Source organism: Psittacula echo (assembly GCF_963264785.1).
Source record: "Psittacula echo genome assembly, chromosome: 2".
Taxonomy (NCBI): domain Eukaryota; kingdom Metazoa; phylum Chordata; class Aves; order Psittaciformes; family Psittacidae; genus Psittacula; species Psittacula echo.
The window spans coordinates 49425164-49447428 of record NC_137737.1 but is presented as its reverse complement, the minus strand read 5'-3'; positions in this window follow the sequence as shown (position 1 = coordinate 49447428).

Below are 22265 nucleotides of genomic sequence, written 5' to 3'. Positions count from 1 at the left end.
CCCTTTAATTACCTTGGGTACGTGACAGATGTGAATTGCTGCATATCTTGGCATTTGTTTCTCTGCCTTAATATTTTAAAATAATATAGATGTCCCTCTCTTAATTCACCACGGTTTATGGGAGGGAAGCCAAATGAATCCTGTAGATGACTGATCTACCTCAGTGTACAGAAAAACGCTGGCTTGCTGAGAGGAACTATGACCTTTGGTCATTTGCTTCCTTAACATTGTTAAAGATAAGCTCTGGTAGTGGGTGAACTGAGAAGCTCCTTTCTTTGCCTGTCCCTGTGCCAGAGCTTACTGGCCTCATAGCACAGCTGGCAGAAGGGAACCTAAGTTCATGGCTGAGCTCCTTCTGCACATAGTTTGGCATACTAGTTCACATGCTGATGAAACTGGATTTGAACTAAGATGCATAAAAGGGAACTTTCTTGGCTAGAAGTGAGGTGCTGCACAGGAAAAGGAAGGAAAAGGAAACCTTGGGAAATACAGTTTCCCTTAATATATTAGATATTTCTCTCTCCACTTTGCATTTCCATTGTTCTTAGGGGAACAATTTTATTACTATAAATTTTAAAGTATTTTTTACAATGACATTTTGTGCTTTTTAATGATTTTCATACATCTTTCTTTTTATTAAAAGCAAAAATGCAATGAAAAGCCTCTCCTGGCACATCTTAAATTAACTTTGGTTTGAAAGTTGGTTTCACATAAGAAGTGTTCATTAGGCACCTGCAGTCTGGCAAAGCCCATTTACACACCAAAAACATCCTCTCCACTGCTGCATTTGAGGTAGGAATTGGTAACACATTTCCCAAGTTCAGAGAAATTGAGGGAACTGGCATCTGAAGATAGGAAATGTCCCAGTATTCTGCCACAAGATCCCGGCACACGCACGCACAGAGCTGGTCTCTCACTGCACCATGAATCTTACAGAAATAATAGTTGTCTGCCCTTTCATCGAGGTTGAGGCTTCGGGGGTGTTTACAGTTCTCTGAAAACTCAGTGGGTTTTCTCAGCTTCTTAAACTAGATTTAGTGAATCTTTCAATCTACTGAAATTAAAATGTGAAATGGAGTCTTTGAGAGCAGATTTCCTGGAGTAAATTCTTTTCCATTTTTCTGCTTTTCAATAATGTTGGGTTGTTGGTCATTTTTAATAAAACATAATGTATGGAAAAGGAAATACCAATTTTCCATAGCTTGCCTGCCAGTTAAAGCACTATAGGTATTTTTAGCAACAAAAAATTCAGATTGTTGATCCTGTTTAAGAAGATGTCATACAAAGCTGTTGGCACATTGTAAAAGCAATGTAAGTAATACTCTGACACTTAATACGCCTATCTATGATGCCCATCTTTACCTTTCGTAAAGAATATTAAAATAGCAGGGCAATGCTCAATTAATGTACAAAAATAACTTTTAATACATGGAAAACGTCTTGAGATTCTTTCTGCTACAAGATGGATAAACTCCTTACCAGGCATGCCTCAATATTTTCATGGATTCACAGCAAACAACATGAAATGTCCTTTACAAATATGAAATTATTTGGGAAACGGAGAAAAAAAACCACTTTTTTTTTTTTTTATTACAAATAAGAGGATATTTTAACCAAAGAGTATTTTGCTCAATTTGCACTATCTGAGACAGGTTAAATTCATTTCAGCTTAATTGTTCTCACCCAAAGTTAGGACTAAGGTTACCACCTGCAACGATGATGCATTTTAAAACACTTTAGAGTGTTTTTGATAGTTTGAGATAGTCTAGCAGTTTCATGCTTTCCTGGAGATAATCAAGATGAAAGACTACTCTTTGTTACTGCAGAGTAACAGATATTTATCCCAAAACACTTTAATAGCTCTGTGACTTGAAGTATCAGTTGTTACAGAAAAAACACTCTTGCCTTGTTTTCCCAGCTGACATGGGAGTTAGTTAATTACTGGCAAGACTTAGAACATCTGTACCACCAAGGTGTAGACTTTGAATTATCAGTGACTCTTGGAAGCAAAAAGTAGTTCCTTGCTGCTACATCGGAATGATCCATCTGAACAATGGTGGGAATATTCTGAAATACTTTCACAATGTCTATGGCACCATCTTGACATTTTCATTTTCTTCTTACTTAGCAACCAAAAAAAAAAAAAAAAAAAAAAAGCTTGGATTTTGTTCTGAGGAGCTGTGTTATAATTATCTTTACAATCTGCTCCAATTGTATGCTGTCTTATATCTGACATCTACCATTAGCAGTTTTGCACAAATGGCAGTAAAGGTATGACAATTACCCATCTCACTATTAAGCTGCATAAAGTAATTTCTCCTACCTTTCTGGAAGCTAGAAAGCCCTTTCTTTTCTGAGACAGTAACTTGACTTTTGAGAAAATACTGCTGTCATCATCACTTTCATCTTCACAGTGCATGTAAGAATGTAACTTGGCTAAATAGAAGTAAGTAATACTTAGCCTCACTATTAGCTCTTTATCACTTCTTAGTCTGTGCACCTTAGTGCTGGCTCAACAGGATCTAGATAAAAGTTTCATAAAACAGGTACACATTTTGGTCAGCCTTTAGCAAATGTAGTTCAGACTCAGCGATGCCCTCTGGGAAGTCTATGCTCATGATACTCCTAGTTGTCCCAAGATCCTTCCCCCATTCTGGCCAGGCTCTTCACCTCTGAGCTCTTTTCATAGGGAAGCTGATCAGGGTTTTTGAGAAAATCTTCTCATTTGATCCTGTCCTGAAACTCCCATTCTTGTCTCTGTAGGAGCCATTTCTTCCTTCCAATGTTACCATGAATCTCTGAAGGATGACTTCTAGCAATTACTTCTCCGTATTCAAGTATGCAGCATCAGCTTCTCTATGGACTGAAATCCTTTAGGGCTTGCTGAGTCCAGGAGAAAATTTGCAGGGAACTATGCTAAGGTTTCTCTGTAGAAATACTTTTCCTGAAAGAGCTGGCTTGCTACTGTCTTGTAAAACTGTACCCTGGAAAAACTATTCTCACTGACCCTTTGCATAAAATTTCCTGCCAGGGCTAAAGTGGCAAGTGTTTGCTGTTTACATAGCCCAGAAGTTTTCTTCTTTGCATGCCATTTGCTTACTTGGTTTGGGAGTTCAAAACTTAGGGTAAAACACTACCATGGTTTTGCAGGCAAAGACTCCAACATGAAGCCACATCCCCAGTTTTTATTTAAGGTGTGTGATTTAGGGCAGCGCAGAGGAGAAACTTCTTATTTGTGATGTATCTTTCTTGTTGTTGCTGTTTAATAGTTATGTGGAAGTTGAATTCAGTGCTGGAACAAGACTAACCAGCAGTTGTTTTGGTTTCTGTGTGCTCTCTGCAAATGCTTAAGTCATTGATGTAGTCTTCACCTCACTTGTGCGCCAAATTAATGAATCAAAGTGTACCCTTCAAATAAGAAAACAGCCCTCAGTATCCCTGACATGTGGGTAAGTGCACCCTATGGTGAGTGCTGCTGTGAGCGGTCACATCTGGCAGCAGAGGGGTACCGAACAGCCGGGCAGCTCCACTCAGAGCTGCAGAGTTACTCACCAGAGTTGCTCACCACGTTCCTGCTTTTCATTGTGCGTGGATGTTTTTCTTTCCTCTCTCAGCTAAAAAGGTTAATGTTTGACTATTCGTCTGAGCCTCCTTAAAGGCATGAGATCAGCGGACCATTTTAATAACAGTAGACAGTGCTTCCTGCCCCCTTTTTCTCTCTGGCCCTGGGAGCTATTCTTACCAGAAAAGAACTGAAACTCCACAAACGCAACATTGCTGGCCTACAACCCCATGTCAGTGGCTCAGATTAATCATTCCTATACTGTTTTACATCCAGTGACAAGCCTGTTTTGAATAGTCTTGGAAATATAGGTCAAGATTGACAGCGGAGAACTTCAGTTCCCAAGTTTCAAATTACTTTTTTTTTCATCTTCTTAATGCTTTTAAGTACGGGCACCTGTCTAAGTTCTGTTGGCTTCCAGGGGCATTGGAGCTGACAGTGAAATCATTTCTCTGGGAGAAATCATCCAGAGAATGGGGTAACATCTAGCCCTGTAGAAATAGAATTATATTTACTTACCTCATCAGGTGTTGTGAGGACCAGTTATTTAACAGCACTTGTGTAGTTCTCTAGGAAATGCCATGAATACCACAGATACCATGTTTATCTAATGATAAACATTTCATTATCAATATAAGAAAGCAGTATTGCTTAATAGCTAAGACAATTCTTTGTGTTAAAGTGCCTCCAGTATTTCCATTTTTAAGAAGAATGTCCTTGAGAGTTTAAAAAAATGTCCTCTCACCATAAGTAAGGGGACAGCATTTCACTTTCTAGGATTTAAACCCTGCCTTCCAGAGAAAGCAGGAGAGCTTAGTGTTCTGCAAACAGGGCAACACTACATCCCCAGAACTGGTAATCTTTCAGTCACACTCTTTGATCTTGCTCCATTCTCTTTTCTTGCTTTATTTCTGCTGTTTCCTGGTCTGATTTTTAACTGGTCTATTTACTGACCTTTAAAAAACTTTCCTGCATCACTTCAGGAGGACTCTTGCCTTAACTTGCAACGTTATCAGATGTATGTAGTGCTGAACCACTGACAGTAACTGCGTACACAGCCACAGGTTTGTCTGGGTGATAATGAGAAGGAAAATTATTAGATAGGCTGAAGTTCAAACCTTTGGATATTTTTGGTGCAAGAGTGTATATGAACACCTTTATTTTGATGTGAGCTCTCCATGTCACACGGGCGACATCTAAGCAGTTTTAGTTAAAACCCGTCTAAACAACTTCTATTCCAAATTAAACTGGAGTTCTATCAATTAGCTTGCATCAGTTAGGAACTAATCAAAACTAAGATGAACTAGAAGTACCCTTAATCCAAACTAAGAATGGTTACGCCAGTTTAATCAGTGTCACTGTCTCTAACACAGAAGACTTAGTGTCAGGCTCTGTTGAAATAATTCGTTCAGATGAAATTCTGCCCAGGGGAAGGTTTCAGGTAATTTCTTCATTCTCCCCAACCTTCTTTGCACAGACAGTCTGTTGCTTTCTCACTTCTTTTGTTGTTGGTAAGAAGAATTTCTTCCCATTGGAGATATATTGTGTCCTTGGGTTTCTTTTATTAATTACTTTGAAAAAACAAACCAGTTAGTATTGCAGGGAAGAATCTGATTTACAGTTTTCCAAGGTTTCACTTCTGTCTGAGCTGTGATGTTGATTCAGCACAGGTGAGGCAATTCCAGATTTTTTATAATGCTTTCAGGGAGTTCATCTAAAAAAAAATCCTGATGTGACAATTTCACACATATAAAGGAAGAGGATATTATCTCCTCTTAGGCCAGAATAATCAGTATCTTGGTTGAATGCATTTGCAGGATGAAAATACAGATTATATGAATTTAATACTCTTCTAGGTAATGTTTTCATTTAGAAAATACTTTGGTTTTGAACACACCAGGGACAGCTCATGGACCATTTTGTTTCTCCCAGATCCCTAACTTAATTTTTCAGTCAGTTCTTTAGCCAGATGTCTTCATCTTTGCTGCCACTCATAATCCCTGCTTCCCACAGCCCTGTTGTGCCCTGGGGACCCTGATGCAGGGTTGGGTCTTGAGACTTTGTTTCTGAAAAGCCCCTGCTCTTCAACTCAAAGCCTTAGGCAGGGCACATCTCCAGCCTAAGGGGCTTTTTTTGCACTTTCTGCTCAGCCTGAATGAGGGATCACCCTGAGCTTCGACAGTGGAATAGGCTAGAACCTTCTAGGGGGCCTGTCCCTCAGGACTGGTGTTGAAGTAGCTGCTGCTAGTGGGTGAGGAGGTCTGCGCTGACAGAGCTGCTGGCTCTCAGGCTCAGATCAAGAAAGGGAAGTCAAATACTCCTGCTCTTGGGAACTGCTGTTTACTCACCTTTCCAGATAATATTAATGGAAGGATCTGGTGGCATCTGCTCACCCTTTGCTAATGACACCTGAATGGCTCACCACTTACCCTATTATTTCAGCTGTCATTTTTCCAGGCATGTAAAAGAATGAACCAAACATTTGTCCTTTCAGGCTTACTTCTGCTACAGAAAGGAGAGTGAAAACCCTTGTCTGTGTCGTCTTGGTTTTAATTATCATGGGATAAGAGTGCTTTTTGTGTAGCTTGAAAGCATAAAATAGGTATTGCAAAACAAATCATTGTCATTATGTGTAATGGATACTCTTCAGGGAAATAGCATTTTTTGTACATTACAGTGTATGCACTCATGGACAATAATGTTTGTTTATTTATTTAGTTATTTATTGGAAACTACTTCAGAAGTGGTGCAATTTAGGGAAAGACGTAGTGGCTGGGTTTCAAGTACAATGGATAAATTTGTGGAAAAGCATGCATCAGAACAAGTAATATGTACAATGCAGATACGATTGGTTATTACAAAGATATCACATGAAGGGTAAATTACTACTTTTAAGAAAGTGGCGTTTAAAAACTCCTGAATTACTCTGCTATGAGTTCTATGATAAACTCAGAACTTCATATGCTCTTAGGATTGTGTCTTGTCATGTCACTGTATCATGGAAATAGATAGTTTTGCCCTTCTTTCAAGAATCTAGATTATTATTATTATTAGGAGTTAAATTCTATAATGTTTTTTCTAATACAGACTTAAATGACACTAATAAAACAAGGTACTTAGTTTATTAGTATGTCAATAAGACATTAAAATAATCCATACATAATTCTAACTGCAGTTCGTAGTACATTAAGGGGCTGAGTTTTTCATTGGGAGAGGGAGTAAATACCTTCACTTTTCAACTGGAGTTTTATATATATATATATATATATATATATGTATGTATATATACATATAGTTGAATGATGACTACTAGGGATTTTTACCACTAAATGACTACTGGGATTTTTGATTGGCTTGGATTTATATCCTTTTTCTTTCAATGTAAGATGAAAAATATTCAATGTTTTTTCTTCTGATTGTTTTTATATGGTAAATATACATCAGAATTGTTAATGTTTGGGTTTCCCTGTGGGAGGGCTTGAGAGAGAGACACCTTTTCACTGCCTTCTTACCCTAATAAAGGAGTGGAGCACTACACCTTATCACTCCTGGGCTTGACCCACTGTGTCTATGACAGACAGTAATTTGTGTCTGCTCGCTATCCCTTTCAGTGAAGTCTACAGGAACATAAAGGACTTTAAGGGTATTTTTCTTCTTTGTGGGTCACTCATAGAAGCTAAAAAATTATATCCAATGCCAAAAAAAGGTTGACACAAGTAAAAACTATTTGTTTGTGGAAAAATCATCATCTCATCAGTTTAAAATGTTCCCAAACTGTAACCGTTAAAAAAGCTTTCCAAATATACTGAATATTCAAAGACATATTGTAGCCCATCATACTTTACATGACACAGTAATAATATTTGATGCTGCTCTTGCATCAGATATGTATATATAATAATCAAGATTTACAAACATTGAGTAGAAATGCCTTCAGAGAGAAAGGTGGAATGTAGTTCTTAATTCAGAACTATCTTTCAGATATGCAACAAGGTGCTTTCTGTCTTTAAATGAGTGGGAATGAAATCAGAGTCAGTGCAGTTCATGTTGAGAGATAGCATAGGAGGTGCAGGATCAGGAAATGAGGATAAGAAAATGGTTAAAATGAAAACATGGAAAGGAGCTCCTCCCAAACCTCAAGACAGAGTTTGATATGTAGATTGCCTTGATACTTGGCCAGGTCTCTTACAAGAAATGGATGTAGGCTGTTATTTAATATGATTTTTTTTCATACAAACATCAAGCCATGTTCAGTAATGTGCAAAAGGTCAGGGAGGAAGCCCTGAAAAACCTGAGCACTCTTCAACAGCCCGGGTTTCTGGTGCTCCAAGGGATTTCCAAATCCACAGGAGCATCCAGCTATCAAGTTACACATCAGTCTTTGGAGAACAAGATTCATTGTATTGTCCAGTGCAAAGGTAACATCTGCAAGATAGCAACAGTGGCATCAGTGTATCCTGACTGTGATTATTCTTAACCCAAATCACTTCATGTAAAGGGTGACTGGTTCAGCACAGAGAGAGGTAGAACTGCTTTTGAAAGGTTGTCTACCATCCCTGACACTAAGATGCTGATTCAACATCTGAAGAAATTGGTACAAGAAAAACATCCTTCAATTTTAGTGTCGATGGATTCAAGCAGACTGTTTTCCAGGAGTGCTGAGCCCCATTAAATCCAGAGCAAGATGCTGTATTCAATGCCACTAGAGATCAAAGCAACCTTTAAAGACCTTTGGAGATCCGTGTTGCATGCATGCAACTGAGCTACCACTGCAGAGGCTGGCAGCCCTTTGTTGAACAGTACCAGGTGCTCCTTTCTTTCCCAGAACTGGAGCTTGAGGGTGCTGGTAGCAGCTTACTTTCACTGAGTCCGAAATGGAAAAATGGCAAGTGTCCACCTTGCAGGGAAGAATGTGGCTCCTGGTTGGACATGCTACTCAGTATCAGCTGAGCCACTGTCACAGAGCACATGGTCACTCCTGCCAGCTTGTAAGTCAGTTCTTCACAGTGTTTTACTTCACATTTCCCACATGTGAAGGGTATGTACATGGTTAGCTGCAGTGGCTCAAGTGGTCTGTGGTGGCATTAAACCAGGGAAACTCAATCCTGTGTTTTATCCTACACTGTCTCCCAGTCTGGTAGATATGTCTTTTCCTGTCTTTATGAAATCTGGATTCTAATTTATGTTCTTTAGGCACAGAAATAAACATCAACTTCTGAACACATTTTGAGATGTACCTAAGGATACAGCTTAGCGAACATGTGGAACAGTTTTCCAGATCCCTTTGAGCAAGCAAGCTATATTTGCATCAGTACCATCTTGCATTAATTCTATCCACACAGCAAGAGGTTTCTGAGTATTATCAGTAATACTGCACAAAATTAACACACAAAGCCCAGTAAAAGCAGCACCTGTTTCTGTGCTGGGCGGTGAGGAAATATCTCAATTGCTATTATACTCCGTATTTCTTTCAAACACTTCAAGCGATTAGTTCTGAAGACACTGGAACTGCATTCAGGTAATATTCATTTTTCCTTCTTATTTCTGGTTACAGGGGTATTGTTTATATGGAATCCTGAAGATTACAGATGATCAGGAAATCTCAGAGATTTCTGTTTCCGTCAGACATTCTGGGAGGTACATGAGGACAGCAAACTCTTGGTTTCCGTTGTCATTCTCAAGGATGATAAGGTCAATATTTATGGAAATAGGGTCTATAGCTATGGAAAACAGGCACTGGAAGACTATAAGCTTTGCAATTATAGTTTCAAACTAACACAGCTGGAAAAAATAAATACCCTTCCAGGGGAGGAAAACAACTGTGGAAAACCTGTGGAAGCAAGCTTGTGAGTTTGCTTCATCATAAGGCTGGGGAAGATATTGTAATGGAACTGTTTCTTTACTTAGTCTTGGCTTCCAGCATTCATTTCCCCAAGATCAAGGCTTGGTATGTCTGTCTGCCTTTAGACCAGTCTGAAATGTTGGGAAAGAGATCCTGAGTGCTTGCTCTCAGAGATAAAACCAATCAACTTGTGTTTTAAGCCTGATCTAGAATTCCTACATAAGGATAGAAGATTTATAAAATTGCTTTTAAAATCAGGCTAAGGTGTCTTTATGGACTTGGCCATAATGGAGTTTGAATTGCATCTCCATGAGCACACTCCTAGTGGATGGCATACCTTACACGTCAGTTATATTTAACCTGTTCACTGAAGCAGGTCTGCATGGATCACAAGTCTTGAGTACTCACTTCAGTACTTGAATCCAAGCTTTATGTTCTCTGACCAAAAGGTCTGGAATAGCTCTCTCTGGTGGTGGCTTTCTGCTTCAAGCAGCGCAGTGCATGAGAAAGATCCTGACCTTCCTGTTGCCGCAGTCTGACAAAAGATAGTGGTCAGAACTTCGTGAATCAAGGCACAAGAGCGCTTCATTCTTTCTTCTTCTACTGGAACGTCACCTTAATGAGAGGGCCAGCACTCTTCTCCTTGGCCAAGCTGATAGAAAAAGCAAATTATTATCCTACATTTGTGTAACTGAAAGGCCCCCAGCAAGAGATAAGACCATTGTATATGAGTATAGTCAGTCTATAGAATGACCCATATTAGTTCCTTTTTCTCCTCTGCCTTTTCACTCCACTGTTATTATGGACACTCTTCCATGACTGTTCTGTTTCCACCTCTGTTGCTTTTCATTTCTCTGTTTCTGGCCACATTTCAATTACCTCTTCTGGAAAGGGACTCACTGCTGTGTACTATTAGCAGTGGAAAATTTCAAGGTGGCATTTTAGAAGGGAGTAACTAAACTGAATGTGCAACCCCTTAGTATCAATTATGGGTGTCAGATCAATAACAATAGCACTGGTGTTGTTTAGAAGCTTGAATTGATACCCTTATGCTGCCCATTCAGCTATGGGCATTTTCAGAGACAATATACTATTTGCATTTTATTGTAATGCATCTTTTCTGAAAGTTGCATCCTGGTGGGACATCAGGGAAACTAATATTGACGGCATAAGGCAACCACTTGGATAGGTGCTATATAGCACTGGGCTTACAGGAGCACCCTGTGGTGGCTCCACAGGGACAAGGAGTGTCCTCAGGATGGATCTCTCTCTGCCAGTTCCCTCTCCCTCATGCCAGGCTTGCCAGGTCCCTTCGTGCCTCAGCTTCCTCTTTGCCCTGCCTGGTTCCTTGTTTTCCTTTCTGGTTTCTGTTGTGAAGCAGAGAGTGTCAAGCACCAGGGCAGGGAGAAGGAATATGAGAAGAACATTTCGTCTTTAAAAAAATTACATTAAAAAGCTTAAGAAATAATAACTAATGTTCCTTGTTTCCCTTTTTCTTTCCAGACTGCGTGTGGGCTGATACACCTGGGGACCTCAGCCTTACCAATTCTGTCTGAGCAGTTGAAAGGGTTGCCACTCCATCAGCCAGATGCCCATAGGTGTATTTTAAATAGCCTCATCACTCTGAGTAATTCTCATCAGTTTCTTATTCTCACGTCTTCCAGAATTAGGAAAAGAAAGGCTCTCAGGAGGCTTTTCCCAAAAAAACAAGGGAAATATTATTGCCATTTATGCAACATACTGGTGAGTCTAGGAAAGAGCCTGTACAATTCTAATAGGATGAGGGGATTAGGGGCCAGCTTCGAGGGGACTCGCAGAGCTTCACTTGGTTAGTCTGGCATATGAAAGCTGAGAGAGGTATGCTTACTGTAAAATACATTGTGGGGTTAACATCCAGAAAGGAGAAGAGCTGTTTACACTGAAGTGCTACTGGCACATGATCAGGTGGGTATAAACCTGTAATGAATACATTTAGCCTTGTTTTTAGAGGACAGTATCTGCTGCCCCAGGGCACTGAAGCCTTTAATGAGAATAGTGGGGACAAAAAAACAGAGCTAGATTTAAAAAAAAATTAGTACTATATATTAATGGGGAAAGTTGTATGTATGGCAGGAAAGTCAATTCAGTGATCCAGAAGGATTGCTCAGTCCTATTTCCATGTTCCTGGTAGTCAGAAAAATAAATTGATATCAACATTGACACTAAAATCACCCTTTAGAGTCTTCAGCCTACTGAGATAAAAGGTGGGAGATGGGGAGGGAGTTCATCTTTCATATTGCTATTGATTTACTCTCTCAGCTCATAGCAGAGAATAGCACCAGTTTGCACTCAGTTCAGACTTGAAAGTTGTGGTTTCTTCTCTTCAAACACAGAGACTTGAGATTATTTTGTTTAAAAATCAAAGCTCTGATTCTGCAGATGTTCAGGAATCTTTGATGGGAGTATGGGAGGGACTCCTGATTCACCAGTGATTGAACTAAAGTACATTTGAGTAGGACATCATTCTTTCATTATAAAAGATAATAGAAGAAGCAGGAACACCAACAGTAGCTTTTCTTCTTCATTTCACAGTACTCAGAAAGCAATGATGTGTCCCATTCAGATCCTGGATTTGTCAAGTAGCAGTATCAGCTTTGCATATAGTCTTTTCTTCTGAGCCACTTTTGATGAGAATTGGATATATAATTTTTGAGAGCCAGTCTAAGAGATTATTGTGTATCACTCCATACAATTTCTAGTTAGGAAATTGAGAAGATTGTTTTCCTGGCAGCCTAATTTTCCCTTTCCTCCTCATATTCTTTTTTTTCCTAAATAGTTTCATGCTTTAAGATTCAATTTAAGATAATAGACTCTTTTCCCTTTTATTTTCTTCTTTGATGCTACTTTAAGGGAGTCTGTCATTCAGTATTAAAAGGAAAATGTTCTAGCAAAACTTGTGATTGTGATCCCTTGATAATTTTGTTCAATCTGCGGAAATGTGGAGGCCTTTCATGGGATGTTCCCTATCAATGTTTAATTTTTAACATAGCATCCCATGAGTCAGGCCTTTATGTAATCCTATTTACCAATGGCTGCAGAATCATTTTCACGATAAGAACCTTAGGAAGTGCTCTCGTTTCTCATCAAAATATTGAATTCCACATGTGGCTAGTGTAGCAGACTCCATGGTTCAACTATAGACACCCTTTGCAGTTGTGTCATCCCATGATAATTATTTCTTTTCCTTTTTTTTCATAGAAAACTGGAAGAAATAATTTTTGTTGTGTTGTAATTCAAGGCAGATGATTGTGAATTAGCTCATACCAGAAAGGCTGATTTATTGCTGAAGGAAACTGGTATTGTTTGCCTCTCCAACTCCCTTTTTTTTTTAGAGACATTAATTATTAAACTTTGTCAGTCACATTCATAAAAGGACATCTGAATCTTCTCTCATACAGTTGCAGATGATGAGTTAGCAGCACCAGCTTTCCCCTAGTTCAGTCTCATCTGGCTGAGCGTTGGTAACTGTCCTGGCGTGTTAGATGTAATTGATGATCTATTGAATTTACAGCAAAACCAAGACTTCTTATGAAGACAAATCTGGAGCAGCCCTGTTTGCTGCTACTTCACACATCAAGCAAAAGCTCTTGTCCCTGCCAAGGGATGTAATCCTTTTTGCATAGGTGAAATATTTACGAAAGTGGTAACTCTGTGGAAGGGGGGCTGTGCCTAATGTGCAGTAATCTCATGCCCTTTGCTGAAGCTACTCTGCAGTCATATGTGAGGGATATGAATCTGGCCTACTGCAGACTTAGACGTGAATGCATAATAAATACACCTTCAACTGTGTGTTATTACTTTTATTGTGAAAAGCCTTCCTAAGCCATACCTCAAAAATAATTCCCTAAACTTTACACCTACAGCTGCGTACACACTACAGTGAGATCCTTGATGCTTAGCACATAGATGGGCATCATACCTTCTGAGCCTGCATCAGAGCCCTGCAGAAAAACTCTCCCATGTTGCTCTGTAGTGACACTACATCAGTTCATAGGAAAGTGCATGTCTGCATTGCAGTCGATAAAACATCAGCCACAGGCCCTGTCTTTCCTCCCTGCAGGCAGCTGTCGTGGGAATTTCTCTCTTCTTTCTCTAATGCTGCTCAACGACCATCTATTCTGGCCTGTAACAGGGAAAGATGCTGGGAAACAAATCTCAGGGGCTTATATTGTGCTGAGGCATTATTCACAGGCCCACATATGTAAAGTTTCATGCAAAGTAACAGATATGTGAACAGATATGCTTATTTAAATTACAAAACAGGAAATGAAACAAGCCATTGTCTAAATGAATTCTGGCAAGATCTATGTTTGGGTCTACGGCTGGTTCTCAGTATCAAGGGAATGGCAAAGACGCTAGTAACACTTTCAGAGGCTGCAAGGCCTCATACAAAGTCTACATGGCAAGAAGGAGGTAAACCCACAGATATAGGCAATTTGCAAGGACCACAGAGAATCCAATCTCTCTGCATATTCACTGGATCAAAGAATAGCTGAGAATATATGTGAAATTACTGAGACATTTGCACAGTAAGAGAAAGGAATTTAATCTGTCACCTACATCCTGGGCAAATGCTCCATACATTGCATTGCTGGCTATAATGAGAACTGCCTCCTCTTTGGAAAAAGAAAAGCGTATGTAAAAATCTTCTTTTTGCAGTGCGTAGTCCTCACTTTTTCCTGGAGGGAACTCAAAACCAGAAGGCACAATAATCTGAGGAAAGCGCAAAGAAAATGAGCCTTTATCTCACCTTCGTGCTGGTACCTCCTGTTCAGGGTACCAAGATGTTACTCAGCTTTTACCTGCGGGTAGGAAACATCTTCAGTCTGTCAGTTGTCTAGAAGCCAGACACTACCACATTCAGTGTGTTCACACCTCCTCTTTTGATATAGACCTCAGATACCACTGTGGTGAACATAATAGAAAGAGTAATGAGGAAATTTCCTATCTAATAATCTTTTTCTTTAGAGCAGAGTATAAACCGTTTGCAGTACATAATGCATAAGACCATTCTTGCCATACAGATAATGAGTCATAAAATACCTGCACACTGTAGGAGCACGCCCCTGCACAAGTCATCAGGACAAATCTATCAGCTGCTTAAGCTGATAGGAGTATCTCGTGATATCTGATGGGCCACAGAACAAATGATGTGCAAGTGCTGCAGCAGGTCTGTGCAGACGAAGTCATTGCCAAACAGCTCACAGGTGCAGGTTTGGTTCCCTCCTGGAGGGAATAAGGTCTTTAATGGACTTTGCAACATTCATGACAAGCAATTATGTCCAGGTCCATGACATTAAATACATAGATGTGGCAGCACAGATCTTGGAGGCTGTCACAAACTGACACTAAATAAATTATCCGGGACCCGGCTTGGTACAGCAGTTGCTTTCTTAGAAAATAGCATGGTGTTTTTTCTCTGCAGACTGGATTGGAACGGCAATTCAATTACTTCCTGTTATGAGGATTAATTGACCCACTTTGTTACTTCCAGCTAGTGAAAGTTAAATGGGGGTGTAAAATCTGATCATTAGTCAGTTATTTAGAGCCTAACCAAGGACTCCTTATTTTTATTGCATCTCATTTGCTGTACCACCCTCCTGCCAAAATGTAACTGTACTTAAAATGACAATGTGAATATGTGCTGTGTATGCAAACTGTCTTTATAAAGTTGTTTGAGTTGCTCAAACATAGGAAAAAGAGGGAGTGACAGACTTAAGAGTTTAAATGCAGTAAGGCTGATGTCCCCCTACTTCCCAGCTTAGTTCCTAGAGCAAACTTATTTAGCATCTCTCACTAGTAAGTCTGAATAGGACATACATGCTGGTGCCATATTTAAACTTCATTGCTAGCAAAATGTGCTGTGGAAGGAGGTACCGTCTTTTTAATGACTGAAACAATCCTTTAAAGAAGTTTTAGTTTAGTTTCTTTTGACCTCAAAATCTAAACAAGAAGCTCATAGCTACAAAATCTAGTCCTTTTGCAAATTACCTAAGGTCATAAACTGAGATCAATATTAAATGCACAGTGTTACTGACTTGTTCCTCAACACTGTGGATCCATAGCCACCATCTGTACTCCAAAAATAGATTTCTTTAGTCATTGCTTCACTGTGTGTAATCTCAGCCTTAGGCATAGATATTGGTTGTCTGGCTATGGAGGAGGGATTATAGATTACCTGAGGTGGACCGGCACATCTACTTGGGTTACTTAATTCAGTTGGTTTCCTCATCTTACGGGTAACATACCACATAGAATCATAGAATAGTTAGGGTTGGAAAGGACCTTAAGATCATCTAGTTCCAACCCCCCTGCCATGGGCAGGGACACATCACACTAAAACACCTCGCACTAAAACACCTCACATGAAAACACTTCACATCTTTGAAACTAATGAAGCACCATTTAAAATCTTGATTTTTTTTTTCTCTAAGATGATGCATCTTCACTTCTTAAATCTCCAGAATCATCTTGAAATTAAAGCAATAGATTTCATTATCAGTAATGTCTCTTCAGATGATTAAACCCCACCATGTTCCTAATAAAATACCTGCCAAGTTAAGACTGTTTCCCAAAGGTGCAGTTACTTCCGTGTAAGCAAGAGCAGCTTCCAAAAAACGAAGCGATGGGGCTGATGCAGCTGGAATCAATATATATATTCATCTGGGAGGTAGAAGTGCATGTGAATATAAGATGCTGGAAGAATAATTCCCATAGAAAAATCTAATTTAAATCAAGGACAGAGTAACATTTGTAGAAATGGAAAGACACATTACACTGGGAATTAGTCTTTCCTGGAATACCTAGGTTACTTTGATCTTCCATAGAATTATGAGACTGCAAGTTATTCATAATTGCTTTGTCCCTGTTTTTAACCTTATCGTTATTCTAAGTTTCCTTAGACTTTCTCAAAGTCCTAAGAAAAGATAATGTCCTCTTTCCAAATTAGAGTCAAGCAGCATAAATTGTGCTCTGCAAGGGACTCAAAAGTGGTAAGTGGTTATGGTTAAATCTGTCCTGTAGCTGATGTAAAGGACAAATTTGGCCCAAGAACCCGTGATGTTCCCTTTTTCCTCATGTGTGTGCTGGCAAGATTGCACAAGAGGTTTGTACCTTGGTGCTGATCTCCTTGCCTGTGTTTCTAAGTGCCTCCAGCCTGTCTCAGGAAAATTCACTTGTAGACATGACTTTCTGGATGCCTTATACCCATAAGGAATGAGTAGAACCAAAATTAGAGGTAGATCTGCATCCTAATACCATGATTGAGAGGTCATACTCTTTTATTCGTTCAAAGAGCACAGAAGCATGCCCATAACATAAGGAAGTTTTCTGTATAAGTAAATGCTCATGTTTGTGAGTAAGGCTTTCAAAATCTTGTCTGACATTTTAATGTATAATGAATTAGCGATTTAGCAATGAAACAATGGGAAGAGTGAAGCCACCTGCATCTCAGTTGTTGAGGCGGATGTGTGATGGCACACCCAGCAATCAGTCCTATGACCCAGCCATAAATACAGACTGTAAGGAGAGGAGACATTTAAAGCCAGGAGAAAAACCAGTAAACATGCCTTGGATAAACTACAGTGAGAACCAGATCTTGTAAGCCATGGTAAGAAGAAATCCTTCTTGTGGCATGTGCCCAGGAAATCATGGGAAGCAGACGTGACAGTGCACTTTCTTGGAAGCAGTCAGGATCTGATGAGGTTAGGTCTAAATTAGATAACAGGGAAATGTCACCACATACAGCCCTTGAGGCAGGCCCAGGAGACAGGCAACTAGACCAAGCTGTGCTTCAGCAGCTATTTCACACATGCAAACCACAGAAGGCCCTACTGTGGGGGTTATGCAAATTAAAACAGTAGGTTGTGCCCACAAAGGAGGTAACCTTGTGCTTTGGGGCACCCCCTCAGACCTTCAACTTTCAACCTCCAACCTCCAACCCAGGCACTGCATTAAAAATCCCAAGATGACTTGGCCCAAGGGTTGAATTTGGTCCCAGGATAAAGGCAGGGATGTCTCTAGGTTTGTATTGGAGATGAAGCATTACCAGATATCTGTGCAGATGATGGGTTTCCAGCCCAGGGCTGTGCTGATGGCCTGCTGCAGTTGGTGTGGGATGCCGTTGCAAAACCAAGAAACACTGTTTGGGCTCAGTCTTGGGTAGGAATTAATTTTTCCTGTATCACTGACTGCACTACATCTTGGAGTGACTGTAGCCCAACTCAGACACCCTGCTGCAGGGGATAGAAAGTTGGTGAAGAGTCCAGAAAGATGTGTCAAAGCCTCTTTTTGATTCCTTTTCAGCTTGTGGCTTTGCTTTGTCTGTCAGGGTATTTGTAATATTTTAGCATCTGTTTCCTTGGAAAGTAGTTTTTTTTAACATCACGGTTTTATCTTTGTCTGTTTTTACAGTGCACAGTGTCTCTCCATGCTGCAGTCCTGTAGCTAGGCTATCCCATCCAAGATAATTAACTGCTTATTAATTATGTTACAAAATGGCTGGAATTTGCCATCAATTTTCACACATTCCCAGGAGCTTATGACCAAACTGTCCAACTTGCATTTGGTCAAAGGCAGCAACATGAAAGACACAAGGAAGTTCATCAGTGCCTTTACTACTGCTTTAGTGTGAAAACATCTGGACATACATCCGCAGTGTCAAACAGAGATAGTTGAAACCTATGTCTGCCTCATGTCTAAGTCAGCTGCCATGGCGCTCAGGTCTGTACAGCCATCCATCCCAAAGGGAGCCGCAGTGGGGTGAGTGAAACCACCTTTAGGCAAAACAAATGTCTAAATTAGGTTGTTATTGGTAACTTCAAAGCTGTGTGTCTGGTCCCTCTGCAGACTTCTAACCAACTGCCCATCATGGAGAAAAAGCCACGGTCAGCACCTCACCAAAAGGGAGACACAGCAACTCCGGGAGTAAATAAAAGAGCTGATCCTCTTTCTCTGTCAAGCATCCTGGTCACTTCAGTGAGCTTGTACTGTACCAGGAAGACACCTGTGCCACAGCAGAGATCTTCATGAAATGATTGCCCAGCTTTCCTCATTTACCCAACAGTACTGAACAGGGTCTCCAGCTTTCTGCGTAGTCACTCATCTGTGCATGTAAAGGAAAAACAGCTGCATCCTTAAGGAGGCTGAGGAAGAAAGGAGTGACCTGGAAACACTGTGAAGGATGGATTTTTCCTGCAGAAAGGGCCACAAGGCAGCTGTTTCCAAGGTGGTTGTGTGGGATGGGAGCTGCGAAGTGAACTCAAAGCATTAAGTAGGATTTCCCTTCCATTTCTGGCTGCATCATAAATCCCTCATAGTAAATTAAGGCTTTTGTGTGTACCAGGTGTCCCAGTGGCAGGACTGAGGCATGCAGAAAATAAAAGCACTGGTTAAGCCACGCTTTCAAAGCGTCAGGATGGTTTCATTCAGAGTTCAGGCTAAGGGGAGGATGATCTTGTACCTAAAGTATTCTGAGAGATTCAGTCAAGCCCTGGCTCTTTAGCAGGGAGCTGTGGGGATACATTTGTAATGTGGTGGGAGGCAGAGCTGAAGGCCATATATGTAGATAAAGAGAGGCTGAGGAGAGATTTTTTTGATTTATCCCTGCTGGCTCAGGCATACATCTTAACCCTTACAGCGTTAGCCCTCATGAGCGCAGCGTGGTGTCCCTGCCCAAGCACCAGGAGACTCCGTGTCTGCCATCAGCTGTGCTTCCCTGCTGTTTGTACAGAGCACAGAGCTAACAGCAGAACAAATCTGTGCAAACAAACAGGGGCTCCAGAACTGTATCCCAGGGTGAAACAAACCCCCAAAGCTCAGAGCCTAGAGAAAGCTGGATGGAATTACAGGGCTGTGGTCCTGGAGGAGGTTGGATTTAATGGCAGGGAGGTGTCTGTTGCTGGAGGGGGTCGCCTCAGTGCTGCCCTGCCCTCGCTCCCAGCTGTGTGCATGAGGATCTCATCACTGGAGGCTGCACATGTACAAGGTGCCTATAGGGATAGGACTAGCCATGTGATGCCGTACATGAAGAGGTCAGGGCTGGGCACTTGAAAGAAGGAGGGAAGGAGTAAAAACTCCTGAACTCAGATGCCTGCAGAGAAAAGCAGTTGTGCTCTCTCTGCGGGCTGGGAACACAGGATGTGATAAGAGTGTGGGATCAATACACCTCTTATGTTCCCTCCAGTACTGGTAGAGAGAAAACCCGCATTTCGGTGGCCCTCTGACCCTGTCCTTCCCCAGAGGCTGCGGGTGCTGTGTTGGCCAAAGGGGCAAATGAATAGGAGAAAGGCAAAGATGAATGAAGACGCAAGAACATTTCGGCTGAAGCTGCTAAGACCCCACTATTGAGTGTCCTCCTGAACAAGGTCAAGGTGTTATGCTCAGTGATCAGGGCAGCTTCACAGCAGCTCCTGGCCCCAGAAAGGTCTTGGTGAGGACACCCAGCACACCACAAAAACCTTTCTTTACTGAGCAGGGCTCCTGAGGCAACCAGACCTCACAACAGCTTTCCAGACACACTTGTTTTGTTGGACGTGTCCATCCAGGGGGACCAGTGGGGTCCTAGTACAGGTTGCAAGTAGCTGAATTGCAGCACCTTATTCTTTACCAAGGCCAGGTTATGGCTGTCAAAATCTCCTCTGTGTGCATACAAGCAAAGATGGAAAACTAAAGGGGAATTACTTTTCCTGAAAAATGGTGCTGAGCATCATTTACCAGAAATGCAGCCAGCCTCCCACATCACGCAGGGGCCCCATGATCATGAGGGTTGTGTAGAGGGAAGGGTGGCCTGCCGAAAGCCTTGTCTCAGTGCTTCCATTTTCTCAACTCATCTTTCAGTAAAGGAAAAGAATGCAGGCAAAACCCTGGATGTGCAATAAATCAGAAACTAGAAAATATAGAAAAGAGGTTCCTATATTACTCTAGTCATCATTACACGTGAATTTGTACATGTTTGTTTGGATTTCTTTAGGTGCAGGAGAAAGTGAAAGTGACCGTCTGATACTATGAATATATAGGTATTATAAATAAAAGTTTTATGAACTTTTTAAAATTAGGATGCTTTAATTTAAACAACAGTTACACAGCAGTATTCCACTGTGAGTCAGCTTCCTGAGATCAAAAAATCTATGGGGAAACCAGGTTCAATTCCCTCTCTACAGCCGTTTTATCTTGTGTGGTGCTGCTGAACAGATTCCTTAATTGCTCTGCATCTCAGTTTCCTCATAACTAATTGTACTTCCTTTCCTGCAGATTATTTTCTTTTGCTTTGTCTTATAAATTATATTCACAAAAAGCTACTCAGATGCAAAAAACATGTACTGCAAAGTTGTGAAATTAATGCTGCATTAAAATTGTCTCGATTCTGCCTCTTGAACTTCCATTTTGGACTCTCCCTGAGGCACAAGTGGTTTGACAATTAAATTCTATAACATAATGCAGATAGGGGACAGAATTGAGGCTGCACACTAATCACCTCTTCCCTTCATCTCTAATGCTTGACTTTGAAGCCTAAATAGGGTTCTTTTAATGTATTGCTAAGTGTCACTTTCTATATGTAATTTTAAATAAAGAGGTAAAATCTCAGTTATTTTATGTCTTTTTTTGTATGCATTAATTATACAGTATTACTAGAAAGGGCATGCTGACTACTCTGCATTGCTGTCACATCTACCGCCTCTGCCAACATTTGGCCACCCCAGGTGGTGCTTGTACAAAGCAGAGTACTGCTGACAGGATGAGGGGTGGCCCACAAGGAGACAGGAGGAGAGGGGAGAATTGAAGGACCCTGGTCTCTCTTTCTTTCCATTTCCACAACGTCTGATCCAGCCAGAGCTGGTCATCAGACTTTGGCAGCCAAGGCCACTGCAACCCACCCTTCCTCTGCTAACTTGGAGGCCCTGGCAATGCTTTTGCTAGAGGAGTATGTTCCATCGATGTATCTGGAGCGGGCCCTCCTCAAAGCTCCCAGCTCTGCTGTGTGGACACAGATGTGCTTCAGAGCACAAGAACTGTCATGATCAATTAGTTTGAAAGTACACTACCGGCTTTCTACGGAAAATGCAAAGGGACAGAAGAGAAATTGCTGTTTTCAAAGTTCATAACTTGGCAAAACCTACATGCATTTTTATGGAAAAATAAAATGCATTTCCATAGGTCCAGGGATTCCTTCTGCAATGTTTCAAAGGCTGGCTGCAAGCACCAGCAATGCAGAACCTCTCAATTACAGAAAGTATCAAATGATCGGAATAGATGGGTTAGTATTGGCAGCAGTGGTAATAGCACAGTCCTGTACCAGCCTGGATGTTGCTATAATCAGTCCCTAGGTTAACATGAGATTGCTGGGGTTTCTTGTGCTTTGTGTGCATGGGTGTCACTGCGTGCCTGCATGCTGGCCTCTGTGAGTCTCCTGTGCATCAGCCTGGTCTGCTGTGGAAACCAAAATGCGGTGAGGTGTGTCTGTCTGATGCTTTTCCCTAGGGAGTGCTGACGGCTCTTGTGTGTGGGGGGAGTTGTCAAAATATTCATTGACTCTGCAAAACGTGGGTCAGTGCAGTGTTGTAAGTGGGATTTTTTGTGATTTATTTTGTTTCCACTTGGTATTAAGCAATAGTATAAGAAAGTCCTTGTACAGCAAATGCCTACCCTGCCCGTGTTGTTTGAATCCCTTGGCAACAGGCAGAGCTTTCATATCGGTATCAAAAAGTAACATGAGCTAGAGAATTGAAAACCTGCTGGTTACATCATTTGGTGATGAGAGCATAACAGCCTGCCTGTCCTGCACAGGGAATTGTAGAAGTCATATGGTGACCAAACTCCTGGCAA